This window comes from Corvus moneduloides, chromosome 15, assembly GCF_009650955.1.
Source record: "Corvus moneduloides isolate bCorMon1 chromosome 15, bCorMon1.pri, whole genome shotgun sequence".
Taxonomy (NCBI): Eukaryota; Metazoa; Chordata; class Aves; order Passeriformes; family Corvidae; genus Corvus; species Corvus moneduloides.
The window spans coordinates 13501248-13520627 of NC_045490.1; the positions used below are offsets into that span (position 1 = coordinate 13501248).

At 38.0% G+C, this 19380-nt stretch overlaps 1 long non-coding RNA gene across 1 annotated transcript; it reads right to left on the reverse strand.

Moving 5' to 3' along the window:
* Window positions 1–2403: 2403 nt before the first annotated feature.
* LOC116451732 lies at window positions 2404–17031 on the reverse strand. The gene is made up of 3 exons (XR_004243315.1): window positions 16955–17031; window positions 7405–7500; window positions 2404–2600 (listed from the first exon to the last, which is right to left on the reverse strand). It is a non-coding gene; the product is annotated as an uncharacterized LOC116451732 (long non-coding RNA).
* Window positions 17032–19380: the final 2349 nt, after the last annotated feature.

The following is a 19380-nucleotide window of genomic DNA, read 5'->3' on the forward strand; positions in this document are numbered from 1 at the left end:
AATCTGCAATGATGTGAGTATCTTATTGCTGTAGTTTTGTTAGCTGCTCCTTAAAGGGTCAAACTCTTGTAAACAGAAGATACTCTCAAATGCACCTATAATTGTCTAAATGTCTTACATAGTGATGAAAGACAGCAGGTATCTTTCAAAATTATCTTTAGATAGACATTATCATGCTAAAGGGTTGTTCACAAAACTTTTTTCTGTGTGGGTTTCTTTGCCTGAAAAAATCTTTTGTAGAAATGCAAGGAAGAGGATGGACTTTTTCAAAAGATAGGATTTCTTCTGTAGAGAAATTAGACATAATACTGAGATTTAAATATTTCCTTAAAAATTCCTCCATGCAGCTTGTGGCTGAACTAAGTTTTTTTCCATGAAAAACACTCAGCTATAACTCCAACTAAATACATAAAGTCATTAATTCTCCCTGGTTCAGAGATATAAATGGGACAAAACAAGACAGCACAAAATGGCCACCAAACAGAGGCAAGAAAAGCCAGGTCTTTGTCAACACACAACAAATGTAGAAATAACACAAATTTTTAAAATTTCCTTTATAGTATTTTTATTGGAAATACACAGTGGTATGAAAGAAACATCTCAGTAGCAGAGATCAGTAGATATTTTGATAGAAGCAAAAGAAGTTCCTCCATAAATAAAATAGTTTAGACTCTGTTCACATTTTTTTCTGATTCTGAACCTTGTTTTAAAATTTATTCCAGAAACATGAGGTCAGATTCTAGAATCTTTTATTTTTGTCTCAAAAGAAATAGTATAGCAATATAAATCTTAAAGTAATTGAAGGGAATTGATCATAGAGGCTCTGTGATCCTGCTCACTGGTTGCTAACTCCTCCTGGATTGTCATAAGTGGTATTAGAGCTCTCCTGCTTCTTCGGCATAATGACATTATCACTGATCATGTTTAGTTCTCTGGCTTGCTTTGCTTTGATCTCTGCTCTCTCATTCTGTTCTTAGCCAGCTCTTCTTTTTTACTTTCCACGTTTATATCCATGTCATTATTTGTAATATTTTACAATGGTTCTTTGATGTTGTTCAGATTCTTGTGTTTTTGTGTGCTGGCCACTGAATTAGAAAGCAGGCTGTCTATATAAGCAGGTGAGCTGCACGTTCCTTTATCAGGAGTGCTGTATCTAACACATTGAGCTGGAGACCAGGGTTTATTGAAGTTAATAGAAGTCTGGCTCTAACAACCTTTTTCTAATAATTGATTTGATTTAGAGAGAGGTCATTTGTTCATATAATTGGTCTCCCTTTCTTCTGGGTGTACTTAGTCTACTTTCCCAGGTTCATTAGCAACAAACTTTCATCTCTATGCTTGTGATATGGGTAATATGTAACATGATGATTCTGACACAATTCGGGGCGAGAAAGAAAACCAAGAGTTCATGTATCATGGTGGAGTTCTTCTGCAGAGCAGGTTGAAGTAAGCCTTTGTGTTCCAATATTCATAACTCTCAGCTTGCTAAATTTGAAGTTATACCATCATTTATCCAGTACAGTAGCAAAGAAACAGTTTACTAATTTGCAGCAGAGAAACAAAAGAAGGAAGCGTAACCTCTAGCTGATACAATAAATGAATCATTTCTACAGGGCACGATAAACACTTAGCTGTTTCCATTCCTGTTTCTTTTACTGAATTATTTTCCCTCATTTTCTGTCTATTTCTGAATGCTGTTCATATTAAAGGGGAAAAGGTCTCTATCTCCCAACTTTATTTCCTCATTGTTATTCATTGGTCCAAAGAAGCTGAGATGGGCATCTCAGTTTATTTAATCAGTAGCTCTCTGCAAGGGAGGTTAGGAATCATCTCCGTGTATCAGAACTGATATGTAGCAATGCCCGTCAGAAGAGATTAGTAGGGCCATGTCGAGGTGGAAGCAGCAGGGCAGAATGAAATCTGAAACTGGGTTAAGTAATTGGGTTCTTGTTCAATAAAAGTGATTGTTTGTGTGTTGTAATGAAAGATCTTTGGTGCTATGGACCAAATGCTATGATCTGAATCCAAATATCCTCCGGATTTTCTGATGGAGAAAGTGATAAGGTTGAAAGGGATTTAATTTAGGACTGTTGAAAAACTTTAAGATATTAGAGAAATTCGTAAATATGCTCTCTCTCTTTCTTATCACAGTGGCTTTTGTGTCTTAGCAGAACCAAACTGGATAAGGAGAGGGACCCAAGGTCAGGGTTGTCAGGGTTCTGATTTGGGGTGGGGCTTGCTCTGGAGATGCTGCTTCTTTCAAATGCCCATTTGAGGTGCAAGTGCAGAAAAGATAATGAAGAAATGTTTGACTTTGTTTGTGTTCTCTTATTTTGGACTTAGGAGAATAACTCTACATTTATTTTTTTTTTCCCAAATTCATGGTCAATGGCACTTGCAATTTTATTTAAGCACTTATTTTTTTATTTTTGTTTCATTGCTTTCTAGGCTTGATTACACCATCGGGTCTCTGGTAACTCCACAGGCCATGTTTCTTAAAGCTTAGCCATTCTTTTTGTCATGTTTCATTTAAGTGTGGTAGTTTTCTCTGACTGCAAAATTATGTTCCTTTGAAACTTTAAATTCTCCAGATTCATTAGCTGTGTTTATATAGGAAAAATAACAAACATGTAAGAATGGAATGCTAAGAAAATAGATAATGAAATCTTTCCTACCTTTGAGAGATTGCTTGTAAAGTTATCTCTGAATCTTTTTTTTTTCTGTGTCTGAACAGAACTATAATGTCTATCTTGGATCCAAGTTTTGTCTTGATCACAATTTTCTATAAGGGTTAATTGTCTTTTTGCATTACTAAATCAGCTTTGGAAAAGATACCGATCTCCTTGAAAACAGACTGGTTTGGTTTGGGGTTTTTTCTCAAAGTTGATATAATGTACTTATTTAGTCACAGATTCAAAAGAGTTAAAAGGTGGACTAAGACCAAAGATTTCTAGAATTAAAATGTTTTCTTGAAGCACCTGTCCTTGGAAAAGTCTGTGATTTTGCAGGCACATGTGTGTACATATGTAAGGAGAAAAAGCCACATGCTTCAAGGAATTTAAATGTGAACCATTTCCCTTGATTTGTTTATGCCAATGCTTATTTTACAATGATGTTGATCTCAGGCATTCTGACACTGCTCCCACCTCTTGTCTATGGCATCCTCTGCCCTTTGTTCCTTGAGATTACAGGGATGCATTAGGGATGCTTTATTTTCCTGGCTTTTGCTACAGTTCCAAAGGGTAGAATCCAGAAATAAATAGAAATTTTTCATGCTTTTTTTTTCTAAGGATTGCTATAGCAAACACTTCCAGAACTGTATTACAAAAAAATTAGATTTGGAATGAACATGAGAGTTGGTAGTCTGTGGCAGCTCAGATGATCTGAAATGCTCAGAGAAACTTTTCCTTGTAATGGGGAGTTTTTTCAAAATGTCTTGCTCCTTCAGTATTTTCAGTGAGAACAATGTTTTACTTCTAGTTTAAAAACAAAACAAAACCAAAACCCCCCAAAACGTAACACCACACAGCAATAAACTATTCCTTTCCATCGTGTGCTGGAGAATCCTCTGCAAATGGTGACATGCCCTGCCCTTGTGATTACCATATTCCATCTATGCATTTGTCCACAAGGTCATTGTAGTGGGATAGTCATGGATTTAATCAAATTTGAAGGTAGGTAAGTTATTAAATGTTTACAATTTCTGCAAATGATAATGTCATTTGATCAGGTATTTAAATGTGACATCTTGCTTTTTATGAATCAAGATTTGTCTGGATTTTTGTGTCTCTGTGCAGGAATAATAGAGCTGGCCAGAAGAAATAGTCTCAAGAGTCAGAAATTTTTCTTTGGCTTGTGAGGTCAGGGATGGCACATAGCTCATTAATTTCCACTGATATTGACACTAAGTGCTTCACTTTAAGAACTATGTAACTCTTGCCTTTGCCTGCAAGTGTAAAGGGAGATTTTCAATATTTATTTCCCCTCTACTAACGTGAAACTCTACCTCTCAGCTGACAAGTTTAAGTCAGATGATCAGATTGTCTCTGCTTATCTCCATTTGGGAGCTGCAGGAGAGGCTGTAATTAATGTCCCTGTTACAGAAGAGGGGAACTCCCCTGCTCCCCCAGCTCATGCCAAGGCTATTTCCTCCCAGCCTGGCAGTCAGTTGTGTAGATGATGGTCTCCTGATTCTAACTGATAGCAAAGGAAAATCCTTACCCTTACAGCTGTGTACAACCAGGGGTGGTACCTTCGAACGGCGCTCATTTTGTCAGTTGGGCAGGGGCAGAAACAGGAGTTGTCACTCACAAAGGAAAAAAAGCGTCCAAAGTAACAGCCTGGCTAATGGAGCAAAGGGATTCCTGACCCCAAAGAGGGTGAAAAGTGTTTTATTCCTCTCCCTTGACATGCCCTTTAATTGGTATCTTGTGTCTGGGTGTTTAAACCTTGATCACATTTTTAGCTTCTACCCTCCAAAGTCCAGTCAGTGCTCCCACTGGCAGAGAACACCAGACACCCTCCTGACCCTCACAGGAGGAATGCTTTCCTTGCAGCCCTCCTCTTTCCTTATTTTGACAGTGACCCCTGGCAGCCTAGAGCAGTAGCTTGTGTGCTTGATAAATGGTGGCTCTTACAGCAACATTTCCATTCATATTTTACTGTCTTTTTTATTTATTTTAGTAGGCTAATTTTTTTGGGTACTGGTGATATGTATGACTAGCTATACCTGCATAGCTTTTCCAAGGCATGCTCTTTCTTAAAAATAACTCTGATCTCTCCTTTCCCCAATTAATTCAAGAAATTAAAATTAAATAATTTTGGGAAAAGCAGAGCTGAGTTTGGGGTCTAAGCCTGTGTTTTTCAAAGGGAGTGATTAATAGTTGATAAAAATACTTTCAGTTACAGAAGTGGGCATATTGGCCTCTTCTTGTATTTTTCATACATTTAGAGTAGAATTGTTTCAGGGAGAGAATTATTTCTGTCTTTCATTAGCAATGTGTTTTCCAAGCTTTTGTTTGCTTAAATATTACAAAATCACTTGATAAATAACCACAACTTCACATTGGGTTAGCTAATGTCAAAAAAGAAAATTTCTCAATGCTCTGTTTCCAGACATAAAAAGGTTTATTATTGGAAAAATAGCTTATGTTTATTTTGCTTATATAAAAAATACCCAAACCAAACCTGCTTCAATTTTATGAAAAATCAGGTCTTAGAAGGAAGTGTACTTTATGGTGAAAAGAGGATGATTTGCCCTGCATCAATTTCTGTGTTTGTATACCTGTGACACTTTTACAGTGATAAAAACCCACCCAAACCAGCTATCAATATGCCACCTCAGTAATACTTTTGTGAAGAATTTAAATTATGTTTGAGTTTGCTGTCAAGGTATGTCCTAAGGTAAATTCGATGTAATTCTATTTTTTGAGCTAAAGATTTCACAGGTGGCCAGTGCCACTCTGAAATCCCCACTCAGTCCAAAGGCTGCAATCCCACTTACACGGAGAAGCACAGTTCTCCTGTTCATGTCATCGTGTCCTCTTCCCATCCCAGGGAGTGGCACTTAGCAGTCCAAGTGCTGTCCCTCAGTTTACCATGGAAAAGGAAAGTCAACACTTGTGACCAGAGATGTAGGCTTGCTTTGTTCCCTGGAATCAAATTTTATTCTATTCTGCGTTTTGTTAATGCAGCAAGCTCTGATTTTTTGATGCCTTTTTTCTTACCAGAATATATGGCCTATATGAAAAGCAGGCAAGGATTTTCCTAGCTGGCCAGCCCTATATATTATTATTTCTAGTGATACAATGCCAAAAGGATAAGGCAGCTTTACACACCCAGTGACGGGGTTGTGTCTTAAAACTGACATTATTGAACAACTTCACAAGGTTGGTGCTGATTTAAACCAGCTTATGTTCTCAACCACAATATTCAGCCTGTGGTGGTTAATCACAGACTTTGTAATGAAAAAGATGCTAAGAAAGATTTCTGAGTACTGGAGAAAAAAACGTCAACTTAAAGTAGTTGATGTATGTTCTCTGTGCAAGATTCAGTGCCAACTGTTTGAAAAACATGAATAAGGAAATAGCATGTAAAGTAGTGCCTTTTTAATACCTGTTCTGCAAACTTGTGTAAAGCTTTCCCTGCTCCTTTTCAGCACAAATTCCTACAGTATTTTACTCCTTCCAACCACTGATTCATCAGAGGGATGAGTTATTTTCACCTTCCTCAGCTTCAATCTCGAATGCCATTAATATTATCAGCTAAGCAATGACTCTAAATTCTGTCTTTTACTGGTGGAAATATGGATGCTTCAGATCACTATAAACAATGGCCCTTCCTGGGAAGGAAATATTCCCCACAAAGCAAGTAAATGAGAAATTGCTCGTTCCCTTCCTCTGCACTTATTGAAAACATCAAAATCTTGTTTTAATAACTAAATACCATACGGAGGAGGAGAGTCACCTGCAGTGGCTCTTCAGGTACCATAACTCATTTGTCAGAGATGTGGCTAAGAGACATTTTAATAGTCATGATTACAGAAGGTCTGTTACTAGGTGTGGGGGAAAAAAACTTGTAGTAATGTTCAACTAGAAATAAAGCTACCATTTTCTTTTTCAGGGGAATAGCTCTGTAAAGAAGCTTTGTAATGACATATTTATCAACACTTTTATCAGTTAGGGAGAAATAACTGGCACAATTAGTACTTTTACTAAGTTCAATGGATAGTTCTACAACTTGTACAGCTTTTATGGAAACAATTGTAAAATTCTTTAGTCTCATAAAAAGCTCTTGTTGGAGTGAAGACATAGAGGAGCTGATGACATAACCTTATTTTACCTCTATCATTCCACAGTGATTAACTATATATATGACATTTTAAACGGTGCCCCCTCTGGATAGTAGCTTGTTACACTGACCTTGTAGACAAAACTAATGGGGTAAACTGCTGTTCTTTAGCAGGGGGGGTGGGGGGAGGGAGCCTTGAACCATTTTTTCTTAGGTTTAGTACTAGCAGTAACCATCTCACTTCGGGCATGAACTAAAGAACAAGCTCTGCCAGTGAAGCTGATTTAGCCCTTTCTGCCATTGAACATCTTTCTAGCAGATCTGTTTCTATAGACTCGATATTCACACGAGAGGGTGGGCTGGCAGGTAGCCATGTACAACTCACCTGTTCCAGGGCCTTTTGTGTGCTGTGCTTTGCCCCAGTACCGTCAGAGAAGGGCTAGTGTGGAGGAAAGGACAGGGACATGGCTTCTATGCTAATATATTTAAGGGTATTCAAGACTGGGGATGCTACAACTTTGGATCATAACAAGCAGTGAAGATAAAATAAATATCCTCAGGATATGTTGCAAGTTTCTGCTTATACCACTACCACAACAGCATTTCAGTTCTAACCTTTAAAATTCAGCTCATCCAAATCATGGCTGCTTTTTGCTCTTCCCTTTTTCTTCATTATACTGTTCAATCATCCAACCCATAGTCTTTCTTGCTCTGGAAATTTCAAATAATATGAAAAGAGAAATAAAACTGCAATCAGGATAAGTTTGAAGGAGGAAAAAAAGAAGAAAATTTCTGTTATGGAAGAGAACATGGTATCGTACAAGCACTCAAATCAAAGAAACAGTGAATCAAGAGATGCCTGTCTCTTGACAAAATGCATGAGACAGGAATTTTGGTGAAGTGTAATTTACACAAAGGCACAATTTATATAATGTAATAGCTGAGAGCATGCAGTTGTGGGCTATCAGATGAATAATTGGGATTACACAAATCATGTGTCAGGAGCCCTGGAGGGTGGACAGGAAGAAAACAGAAGATAGATGAATAGTCTGGTAAAGAGAGAATTTTATTTATAAGCAGCATATGAAACAGTTTTTTCTGTATTTTTTGACCACAAATTGATGTCTGCAAACTTTCTTTTGAGCTTTTTATTTATAGGAGGAAAACTCTGCTTTACCTGAGAAAACTGTAGTTGAGGTAAGTTAAAAATACTTGTCATTTAATCTGGGTGAAAATCAGAACACAGTGAAATGTTTTTCTGCTTCTTAAATTTTTCTGATGCTTGAACGGATGATATCTGTGAATCTGCAAGCTTCTTAGGCTAATAATGTGTGTTGTGTGATTATCATTGCTCTGGAGGAAGTTGCTTTACGTTGCCTGTTTGGTTGGTTCAGGACTGTAACTGTTTGGGATTGTAGGAAAATTTATGGGTGTGCCCCAGCTGAAATCTCAGCAGCCTTCTCAGAAGGGCTGTGTCACTCTGGCTGCCCAAGTTGTAAATCTGTGCTGAGCCTCTCCATGGTGCCTCTGGCTGTCACACAGGGCACTGATGGCTCTTTCAGCAGCTGGATGTTCCTCAGTGCATAGGTGAATTCTCTTCTATTCCCTTGGCACTAATGCAAATATCAGCTGAATCTGTGGGTAATTTAATTTATAGAGAGGAAATTCCAATCTGAGTCTCAGTGTTAGATTTGTTGCTGATACTCTGTTTTTCTTCTTTTTGTTGGGTAGGAATGAGGGAAGGGGTAAGAAGAAAATGTTTTTCAGAGATCATACGTTTTCTTCTTTTTCTAGAGCTGTAGAGTGTCTAGAAAATGCTACAGCAATAAAATTTTTTTCAACTTGTTTGACTCCTAGTTTTCTATAGTGTTTTTTACCTACTTTTTCTAATAAATTTTAAATTACATTTTTTGGCTTCACTAAATCTTGTGAATGAAACACCAATGTGGAAACTATAAAGCAGAAGATGTTGTTTTGTCTTTTTTTTAATGGGTTCTACAATATATTTCTAATTCTGAAAACAGAAGACTCCTCATCTAAGGAACTTTTCTCCTAGGACACACTGCAAACATTTCCGGTTTGTATTACATCCACCTAATTCAATAGTATGAAAATGGCCAATCTATTTCAACAGCAACCAGACTTACAGGGTCAAAAGAGAAACAAATTCTAATGTAAAACATCCAACCCTGCAGTCCTGGCTGTAGGAAGGCAGACCCACACATCAAAACACTGATTTTCATGGTCACAGTCCTGTGTGAAGGTTAGTGGAAAGCTGCAGTACCAAAGAAGAAATCTGAGTGACACTTGGTTCTGGTTTGTTAGCTTTCCTTATTTTTGAGAGAAAAAGGGAGGAGATGAGGCTGTAGGAGCAATAGGTATGATATAAGGTCCACGAAGGTGTAGTGATTTGAAAAGTCTGAGTGGCATTGACCCAAATATAATCTTGCTAGTAGCTTTCTGGATAGGGAAAAAAAATTGATTTTTCTTTTTTTTTAAGCTGCTGCTGTATGATTTCTTAACTCTGGAGGTTTTGCTTTTGGTGTATTGATCTCTACTGATGCTTATCTCTGAGTCTGCATGTAGCTATCCCAAACAGTTATCTGTCCAACCCTTGAGTTCAGCGTAGGCTGTCTCCAGTTGACCTCAGTTAAATATTCTTGCTTTGTCAAACATCAAATGCTGGTGAGAGAACTCAGCCCTGCCCTGGGATTATGATCCTGACTGTCATGTGCAAGGCCTTGCTGCCTCTGGAAACCTTTGCTTAGGATGAAGTCCAGACAGTTGAGGCACCTTGGATACAGGTTGGTATTCCTTTGCAAATACAAGGAATAAGTCAAGGCATGTTCTCTTTTGGCTTTTCTTCGCATTTGCAGAAGACTGCAGAGGTGCAGATTCTGATCTCATGGTATTGTAAGACAGGATGAGCTCTTCTAAGCATAATGCATCAATATCAGTATAAAACCTTTATAGAAGTGATCAGAATCTGTTCCTCAAAGCTCTAACTTTAGAAGGTGAAACCCCTGTGACAGTTCTAAGATAAAAATACATTAACTGATTTATTTAGTATCTCTTTAAGGTCAGAATGTTTTTTTTAACATTTTTACTTGGAATGAAGGTCATAAGTCCCAATTAGTAACAAAAGCAGAAGATATTTGGAGCATACCAATATTTTTATAAAATATTTATGATACTCCGTGTATTAAGCTTAAGGTTACTAATTTGAGCTGTAGTTCTCTGAATGTGAAATTTGGGGGCAGGGGAGCAAGACAGACCAAAAGTACTATTCCTTTTATTATGCTCTATCTGAAAAAAGTAGTATCTGACTCTACAGCTTGTTAAGTCTTCTGACATTCTGTAGCAGATATGAAAAAATCAATGACAGAAGCCGTGTTGTGTAAATACATATAAGAGAGCATAAACAACCAGCAAAAGACATTTCACAGAGTTCATGCTATAGTGTTCTGTAAAAGGCATGTCAGGACACTGAGATCCAACAAAGTGCAATTGCATAATGATAAAATCCTTAGTACTTGCCCACTCAAGCTAGAAGTAGTGTGTGTAACTTGAATTCCCTGTTCCTGTGCCAGCATTTCCTGCCTCCACAGGAAGAGATAGGTACCTTTGCATTAAGTAGAGCAAGTAACCTTAAAGTCCTTGTTTATACCCTTTGTTCTGATAAAGCAGAATTCACAGAAAAAAAAGGTATTTTAAGACTGCATTTTCAAAATACAGTAATGAATTTGAGAGCTATTTTCAAAAATCTAAACTTGATCAGAATTGTTACAATTTCCTGTTATCATATTATTCATATAACAAAGAATTGCTCTGAAACAGTTTCTGTGCCCTTACTCAAGCCCCAGTCCTTCTAAGAGAATTCATAGGAAGTACTGTAGATCCTCTCTCCAGATCTTTCTCAAGAGGGTACAATTGTGCCTTGATGCCCACAATGTGTGAAACAAGTGCAGGATTTGGGTTAACATTTAGGAATTCGGAAAGACTTGTTTTTCAACATGAAAGCTCTATGGGTGCTGTTTTTCTGTACAGTGACTGCAGATCTATGTGAATGAAAGCTGAAATGAGTTTACTGAACTGTATGGAGAAAGAGGCCTTCCCAGGGTTTTAGTTCCTGGCTTTTTATAGCGTAAAAAGACACACATTAATCAGTGCATCAGTCACTGTTATATACCCACAGGACAATAAATATATTCATAGCTACGGCTTGAAGATAACAAAGGTGATCTCAGTTTCCATAGAGGCAAGCCTTCATAATATCCTCTGATCATTTACAAATGACCTTTGATTAGCACCTAGAGATGGAATCATCTTTATGTAAACTTCGGGCTGCAGTAGGAAACTGCTCAGTTGCCCTTCTTTGAGATAAGGCTAAAAATACATTTCCTTTAAGAGGCTGGACTTTTATTGTGAAAAAAGAGTAGGTTTAGATTTTTCACACTAAGTGCAAATGCTATTTGATGCTTTCAGACAGACTTCATGGTACCCTTTCTGCCCAAGATAACATTACTGAGTGTGCCTCTATAGCATTAAAATGATTTGGAACAAATTATCTTCCGCTGTAGCAGTCAGCTGACTACTGTGAAGTTAAGCCAGTAGAACTGGGTAATTTTGTTGAATTTAAGGCTTCCTCTGCTTCCGAACAACATCCATGCTCAAAATGTAGCAAGTTACCAGCACAACTGCTGTTATTTTGAATTGTTTGACACGCACGATTGATTTTAATTTGTATAAGAAGTTGTAAACAATTTCTTTATATGCAAGAGAGATGTGAGTAAACAGAGGATTAAAAATAAGTATTGCTTGCATATAAAACATAGATACGAACTTTCAGAGAATTGATTGCATTGAGCATTTGTAATGCTTTAGGTGTTGAATTGCATGCATGCCATAGTTGGACTGGTGAAGGTTGTATAACACCACTGCTAAATGCATGATGAAGCACTATCACTTCTCTTAGCACTCAGAGAATTAGCTTGAATTCTTTTGGATTATTCCAGTTTTTAAAAATGTGTCACCTAGAGTTACAAAAGTCCATTGTAAATGTAAGTCTGAATGAACTCTTACTTGCTTGAAAGTGTTAACTACTGATTTATTGAAACAGTGCTGGAAAAAAGAACTTAAGAAAGCATATAAATTGAATATAAATTAAAATGGGGTTTATGATAGTGTCGAACTGCATCAACGTTTTCTTGAATATTTGCTTTCAAATTTTCAATTTAGAAATGTTCTTTCAACAAATATGCTTGTGGCAGTGTCAAGGAAGCACTTTTCCTTTTATAGCATGAACAAAGTGTAAAATCAATAAAGGAAGTTGATTGTATTGTAATATCCCTCTATTTCCTCAGCAAGTCATAATAACTTGTTCTGACTTTTGCAGTACAGAGTGCATTCCTGCTGTTAAAAGTAAGAAAGGTGTTCACACAATACTTTTTAAATGTGTAGTTGGAAAAAATTGACCGGTTGAAGGTCATTAGATTTTCTGGGTTTTTTTTGGTTTTTTGTTTTTTCTTTAACAGGAGTTTATAAATCAGGAGTGAAAATAAACTTACTAATCTGCCTACATAACAGGGATATTTTAAAAATTCTGTAGGAAAAATTTTACCTAAAATATTTGACAAATCTTTCCTCCTCACAGAAATGAAATAAAATAAAAGGATCAACCCTAAAACAGTTGAACAGGAAGAGCTCTCATTCATGATGTCCCAGGTTGAATTTGAGTATATAAGTCTGTTATATGGTAAAAAGCTCTTTGCAAACTTGCACATATTAGTAGTGCTGAGCTTAGAGTGAGTACAGATGCACTGTATGTACGCCTGGAGTCAGAACCTGAAATCCCACTTACTACCTTCTATTTAAATGAGCAACATTCAGGAATATGTTTTAACAGAAAGCTAAAACATAAAACACAGCCCTTTTGTAAAGAGTGCTTGATTCAGTTTTGGGCATTGTACCTGAAAAAAAAGACTCTGAGAAGTTGGAGAAGGACTGGGATAGAATAAAGAATAATCATGAATAGCAAATTCAGTATTTCCTAACAGGAGAGGAACTGGCATTTTTGGGGTTAGACTAGTGGAAACTGAGTAGACTCATCAAAACTCTTTAAATATGTAGTCAACCACTGCAAAGAAAAATGAAGAACTATTCTGATATTTATTTGAAAAAAGAGAAGAAAGTACCCTGAAGGAAAATTCGGATTATATAAAGTCCTTTTCTAACAGTAAGAGAGCTGAATCATTGAAATATTTCTTTGGGAAACTGAGGAAGCATCATTACATAGAAAGTCTTTTAGAGCAGGTTATGCAAATTGCTTTCTGAATCATAAGCTACAATGAATGGATTAAATGGTCTAACACCCTTTCCACCTTACTTTTTTCCATATTCTGTGATTATTGTATCTTTATGCATAAGGATATGGTATGGGTAATAAGTCTTTTTGGAACCAATCTCTATCCCGTGGAAATCACCAGAAAGAAGCTCTAGTCCACAAATGACCGGAATATATTTATGTCAGTCATGATTTTGAGCTTCCTGCATTATCCTTCAGCAAAGTTAAGTGAATAATTTGGACTGGTAGAAATGTTAATGGAAAATGATTGCTCAACTCAAGAAGTAGGCACAATCCTAGGGAACATATCTGGCCAAAAATAACTGGGGAGTGCTTGTACAGTTTGGTTAGAAAAGTACTTTAGATTTTGAAATTACTCTGTCATTTATACATTTATCCTTTTGCTATATTTTTTCCATTGATTCATGTTTTTAATTTTATTGGGTTGAAAATATGCCAAGTTTAACATTTTTTACCACCTTTGAACTACTTAAAATGGGAATATATTCCTTTTTTTTTTTTTTTTTTTTTTTTGGGGCCTTATTCTGCAGTATGCTTCCTCTGAAAATTTCAGTATGAACCAGTGTAGGTCAAAAGTTTTGTTTAATGAGAGTTGAGCATTTTCACCATTGAATACAAGAAGAAGAAAATGAGTTTATCTTACTTACAGGGATGTTCTGCAGTGGGCAATCCAAATGTATTTTGATTCAATTCAGATTGGAATGAAACTAGAGAAATTAAAGGTCTGGTATTTGGTATAATGTTCTAGAACTTAGCTGTGCCCCATATCAACCCTGCATTATCTGTTACTTCTGTTCTTCTCTGAAAAGAACAACTTATAACCTTCATGCTGGAAACAGATTTCACAATGAATAAAAAGCTTAGTAGAAGCTGAAGTCTGAAATTCTCCAAAAAACAACTTTATGTGGATTTTTAAAATCACAGGCACATTTTAATGCTATACTATCTCAAATTATTTTGCTCTCCCTGCTGGAAATGTAGGATGCCCTAAATAATGAGCAAAGTGTGGTGTGAAAAATTAGGTGTTTTGGAAGCATTAAGTGAAAGACAGAGATTTGCAGAGGGAATGAAGTATCCTGCCAGGATGCAAAATTATTTCAGGCCAAGAAAATGGAGTCCAAGCTGTTAGACATACTGTGGATATCCTGTTTGGGCAAAGGAATGAAATGCTAGATTGGAACATTCTCTAAAGTGTTCGAACCCAGCTGGTATTATATTTCACTTTGTGGTTTCTAGCACAGTCACACTGACAGAAGTTTTCAGCTACAGTTGGCAACTTTCAGAATGCAGTTCTCCTGAGGGTGATGAAATTTGCCTTCAAAATCAAATCATGAAAGGTCACAGAGCCAAACATGTCAATAGAGTCTGCCTGAAAGTGTTAGGTCTGGGAAAATGGGATCCGATCACTGCTCTTAACATAGCTATGCAAATATCTTAGTGAGCTGCTAATTGCAGGTTAGAGGAGCAATGTGTGGTTGTTTCCCTGTTATTGGCCAGATTCTGACTGATCTCAGATGATCCCTGAGCCTGTCCAGGACATGGGACCATCATGTGGATGACCAGTTCCTCCCGGTCAAACCCAGCAGTGCAAACATATGGCATGAAAAAGTAGTAGAGGCTACATAAAATCTGTGTACATGAGTGAAGCTCCTCTTTAAATGCCAATACAGTGTGTGTAAGAAATACTGCATGCCTAGCATTTTAAATAATAGGGATCATGTTTTAATTATTGTGTTAGATTGAAGTAATCTCCAGTGTTGTGCAGCTTTGTGGTCATAAATTCTGACAAAGATATTGTGCTGAGTGTTTGACTTGTTACTGCATTTTAAAATGCTACAGGCAGGAGAAAAATTTATCAGCTCAAAAATCTTCATTTGTCAGAAATCAGTAAGTTTCAAAGTAGTTTAATGTTTAAAACGCGGGAGACAAAGTTTGTTACATATGCAAAAATTTCATTTTAATGGGATTAAAATAAAATTTTAAACTGAGCTGGTGAGAAAATTTGCTTAATACAAATTGTTTTTAAAAACAGAACACGATGTCAAGAATAGTTATTATAGCATGCACCTCACAAAACCATTATAAACTTAGTAGATCACAGCCATCTAGTATAAATAACATTTTACACTTTTGACTTATGCTTGGTTGTATTTCATTAAAAACTACTTTTTAAGGACAAGCAATATCAAATCATTGCTCCTTATCAATTCTGTAGACAATCAAGTAAATGCTAAATCTCCAGCTAAAAACCCATGGCATTTACTGAACCCAAAAATGCAGGCACTTTTCAGAGGTTTTACAGGAACTGTGAAATTATTAGTATGTTGTGTCCGATGCCAAAACCTTAGAAAACTGCTATATGCAGCACACATTACTGTAACTTGACTTTGTTCTTAGCCATGGATATATTGATTCAGGCTTTGAATGGACAATGAATGTGCATGGAGAACGTGTGACTGGCAGAGTAAAAGGGTGACACCTCAGCTCCAGCTGCACTAAAGCTGCCAAGACCATCCCTCTTGGGCACACAGGGGGCAAAGGGAACACAGATGACAGATGTGACTCAAACACTGTTTAAAAGTGTAAGATGATTTCCTGCCCTCCCTGTTCCTCTACCTGCTCTTGCGGTTATTGGTTGAAACCTAAAAAACCTAACAAAATTTGACAAGGTGTGTGGCAATGCAAAGGAACGTTAGGGCAGTGGGGTCTTCATGCTGGAAATTGTTACAGGTGCATCCTATGGGATTTTGCAGCTTTATTAAGGCCAGGCAAATTTGATACCTGGAGCACAAAACTTACCCCTTAGTTAAGGAAGCTTTCACCTGTCTGAACTGCAAAAGTCACATCCAAACAACTGAAACGTCTATGGAAGTTTTTGTATATGAGGACTGGAAAGCCTTTATGGACATGGTCTGTCACAGGTTCCTTGTAAGGAGAGGTATTGATACTGCCCTCTTTGCTTTTGGAAACACTGAAGCATGTAAGACTGATTCCTGAAGAGAGGTTTTCTCCAAGTTCTTTCCTCCAAAGAGATTTGGATACTTCTGATCAGGATCTGGATGTTCCAGATTCTGGAGTACTGTGTCCAGCCCTGGGGCTCCCAACATAAGGACGTATGGCAGAGAGTCTAGAGAAGGGCATGGAAGATGTTTAGGGGCTGGGCACTTTTGCTCTGGAGATAGGCTGAGGGAGCTGGGACTGTTCAGCCTGGATAAGAGAAGGCTCTGGGGAGATCTTAAGCCCCTTCCAGTGCCTAAAGGAGCTCCAAGAGGGCTGGGGAAGGGACTTTTGATAAGGGCCTGGAGTGACAAGAGGGGAATGGCTTCATACTCACAGAGAGCAGGTTTAGATGGGACATTAAAAGAAATCCTTCCCTAAGGCCCTGGCACAGGTTGCCCAGAGAAGCTGTGGCTGCCCCATCCTTGAAAGTCTTCAGTGCCAGGTGGGACAGGGCTTGGAGCAACCTAGGATAGTGAAAGGTGTCCCTGCTTATGGTGGGGGTTTGGAATTAGATGAGCTTTAAGGTCCCCATCAGCCCATGTGATTCTATGTAATTTTTACATGGTGTAGAACATACTGGTCCTAATGAAATGCTAGTGAAAGTGGCATAGTGAAAGGGCTAAAAACCTGTATTTCAATAGCTATATAAGATTTCAGGGTCCCATTTCTTATGAATTCAAATATTTGTTCAGCAGTTGAAAGAAAATTCTGGATGATCTTTGATGGGTAACCATGGCTATGACATTCAAGCTTGTGGAATATGGAGTTATATTTGTTAAAGTGGTTGAGGCTTACGCTCACCAGAAGGTCCTGTGGGCAAGGCACAGCTGCAGGCTGGATGGTTGGAAGTTGGGTGAGGGCTGAGAGCCAGTTGCAAGTGGGGAGAGAGTCAGGTGAGTGACAGTTGGCAGTGAGATTGTGATTGGCTGGAGGAACTCGTGGGCAGCATATGAGTGGGAAGCTGATTGGGTGATAGGATGCGTGGACAGCAGCACTGCAGCTGTGTCAGCCAATGGCTGCCCTTCTGTTAAATTCGGTTTGGTTTCAGTTGTGGTCAGTTGAGATTAAGGGTATAAAGAGGGGGTGATTTTTGGCAATAAACGGATCTTCTTTGGACATACAAGGGGGTCTGTTGTCTTTGTTCCCCACTGCTACACAAGCTTAATGAGCTTTGTTATTCAGTACACTTTAAGTATCAGTCAAGTAATGTCTAAGCTGATTATACCTCTATTAAAAGATTCCCTTCTGTGCTGAAACAGTTAAGAGATGCATCTGCACTTCCTTTGATATGTACCAAAATTTACACAGAAATTAAACCTGGGACTGCTCCGGTGTTATGGAAGGGAGCAGCAATAGCTGTTACCAAAACTTGATATTTAAGGACTAATAACAAGCATCTAAACAGAAAGATTTTTTTTTTTTTTCTGAAAAATCTGGCACGTTGCATCATGGTTTCCCTTGTTTTTGCAAAAATAACAAAAAGAATTTTATTTCAGAGTGTGTGACTCTGGGGAAGTAATCATTTGCAACAATCTGAACATATCCCATGCTTTTACCCTTTTTGCTGTGCTGTACGATATCTACATATAGATCATCATTTTGCTAAACTACACCAGTTATTCAGAAGCATTTCATTTTGCATGCCTCTGTCTTAGAATGTATTTTTAATTTCATGTATTAATGGCAAATTGATTATGCAAACATTTCATTTGTATAGACACTGTCAGGGCTGTAGTTTTAGCTATTATTGGTTAGGTGTTACTGCTCCTGATTCTAGGGTGAATGAACACTTAAAACACTTCTGCTGTGAACAGACTTAATTATGAATGTAAAATTAATTGCCCACAAGTCTTTTTCATAACATCTTTAGGTGTTAAATTTCTGTGAACATTCATGCCAGTTAAAATACTTTGCTCAGTAAAAGCAGAAGAGGCCAGACATTACCAAAGGACGTTTGTTGAAAAATTCATCTTTGCAAACCTAGAACAATTATTGGAACATTAATTTGAGTCTATGTTACAGCTAATGTTTAAAGTACTGATATTTCAAAGCTCTCTTTGTCAGCTGTAGCATATTTTGCAGCTATTAGAAATTAATAATTAGAGATACTGATGCAACAAATTAACCACAGCCTCCCTCTCATTTTAATAAAGTACTGGTTTGCTGTCATCTTGAGTGACCTCACTAGTCCCTAACATCTTTGCAGTGTAAATGGACAGTGGTGTGCGTGGTTATTCAGTGGCAGCGAATATTCAGTTACCAGAGGAGATTGACTTTGTCTGAAACCACAACAGCAGGATTTTCCTGGAACCTGATTTGAAGCAGCTTGCTCCATTCTGCCAGTCTGGCTTTCCTGACGCAGCTGAGGCTCAGTGACGAGTGTGTGGCGGTCACTGCGGGGTGGCTTCTTCAACTGTGGCTGCGGTGGCAGCTCTGGGGCCGGATCCTGCAGCCCAGAGCCACCCAGAGCCTGCTGCTCCTGCAGGACAAGATATGCTCTCAGCATGCACAGGGAACAGCTACCCTTGTATTTGAACCTCACATTAAAATGGCAAGAGCACTAGCATAAAATACAGGCTGAGAGGGAAAATGGGTCTGCAGTCTGGAATAATATAGAACTGTGGCAAGTCAAACTGGCACTTCAGCAGAGGATAACTTATTTTTTAAGGTAGTCTGTACTTTGCTTATTCTTAGAACCCCAAGGGGTTGACAGTGCAGACCAATGGTAGGATTAAGGCATTGAAAATAAAAATTCTGCAGTAATTTGCTTTCTCCCTGGGCTGACCTTGCTCACAATGCTGATAGCAGAGGTGAACTTCTGGCTCTTCTCACCGAGGCTCCCAGCTGAGGTGGCTTAAACAGTTGACAGGGCAAATGATTGAGGCCACAGTGTCAGAAAAATGATCCAGGAGGGTAGGACTTGCTCGCTGTGTGAGAAGCAGCATGGCATTTCCCTGACAGAGGCAGTGAATGGGACCTAAGGCTGTCATTGGTGTCACTTGGCTGAACTTGCTAGACCTGCAGTTTCCTTAAGATGGAGTTGTGCTGAATATGATTACATTTTTCTCCACTTGTTGTCCAATGTCCACAGAGTTGCTGTACAGCATGCACAATCTTTGCTCAGCATTGTGTAGCACACAGTGTCACTGTAACTACTGGATCCTCAGTTGCCCTAAATTACTTTTTATCAAAAAAATCTTGTCCTCTGACACATCTTCTAATTAGAC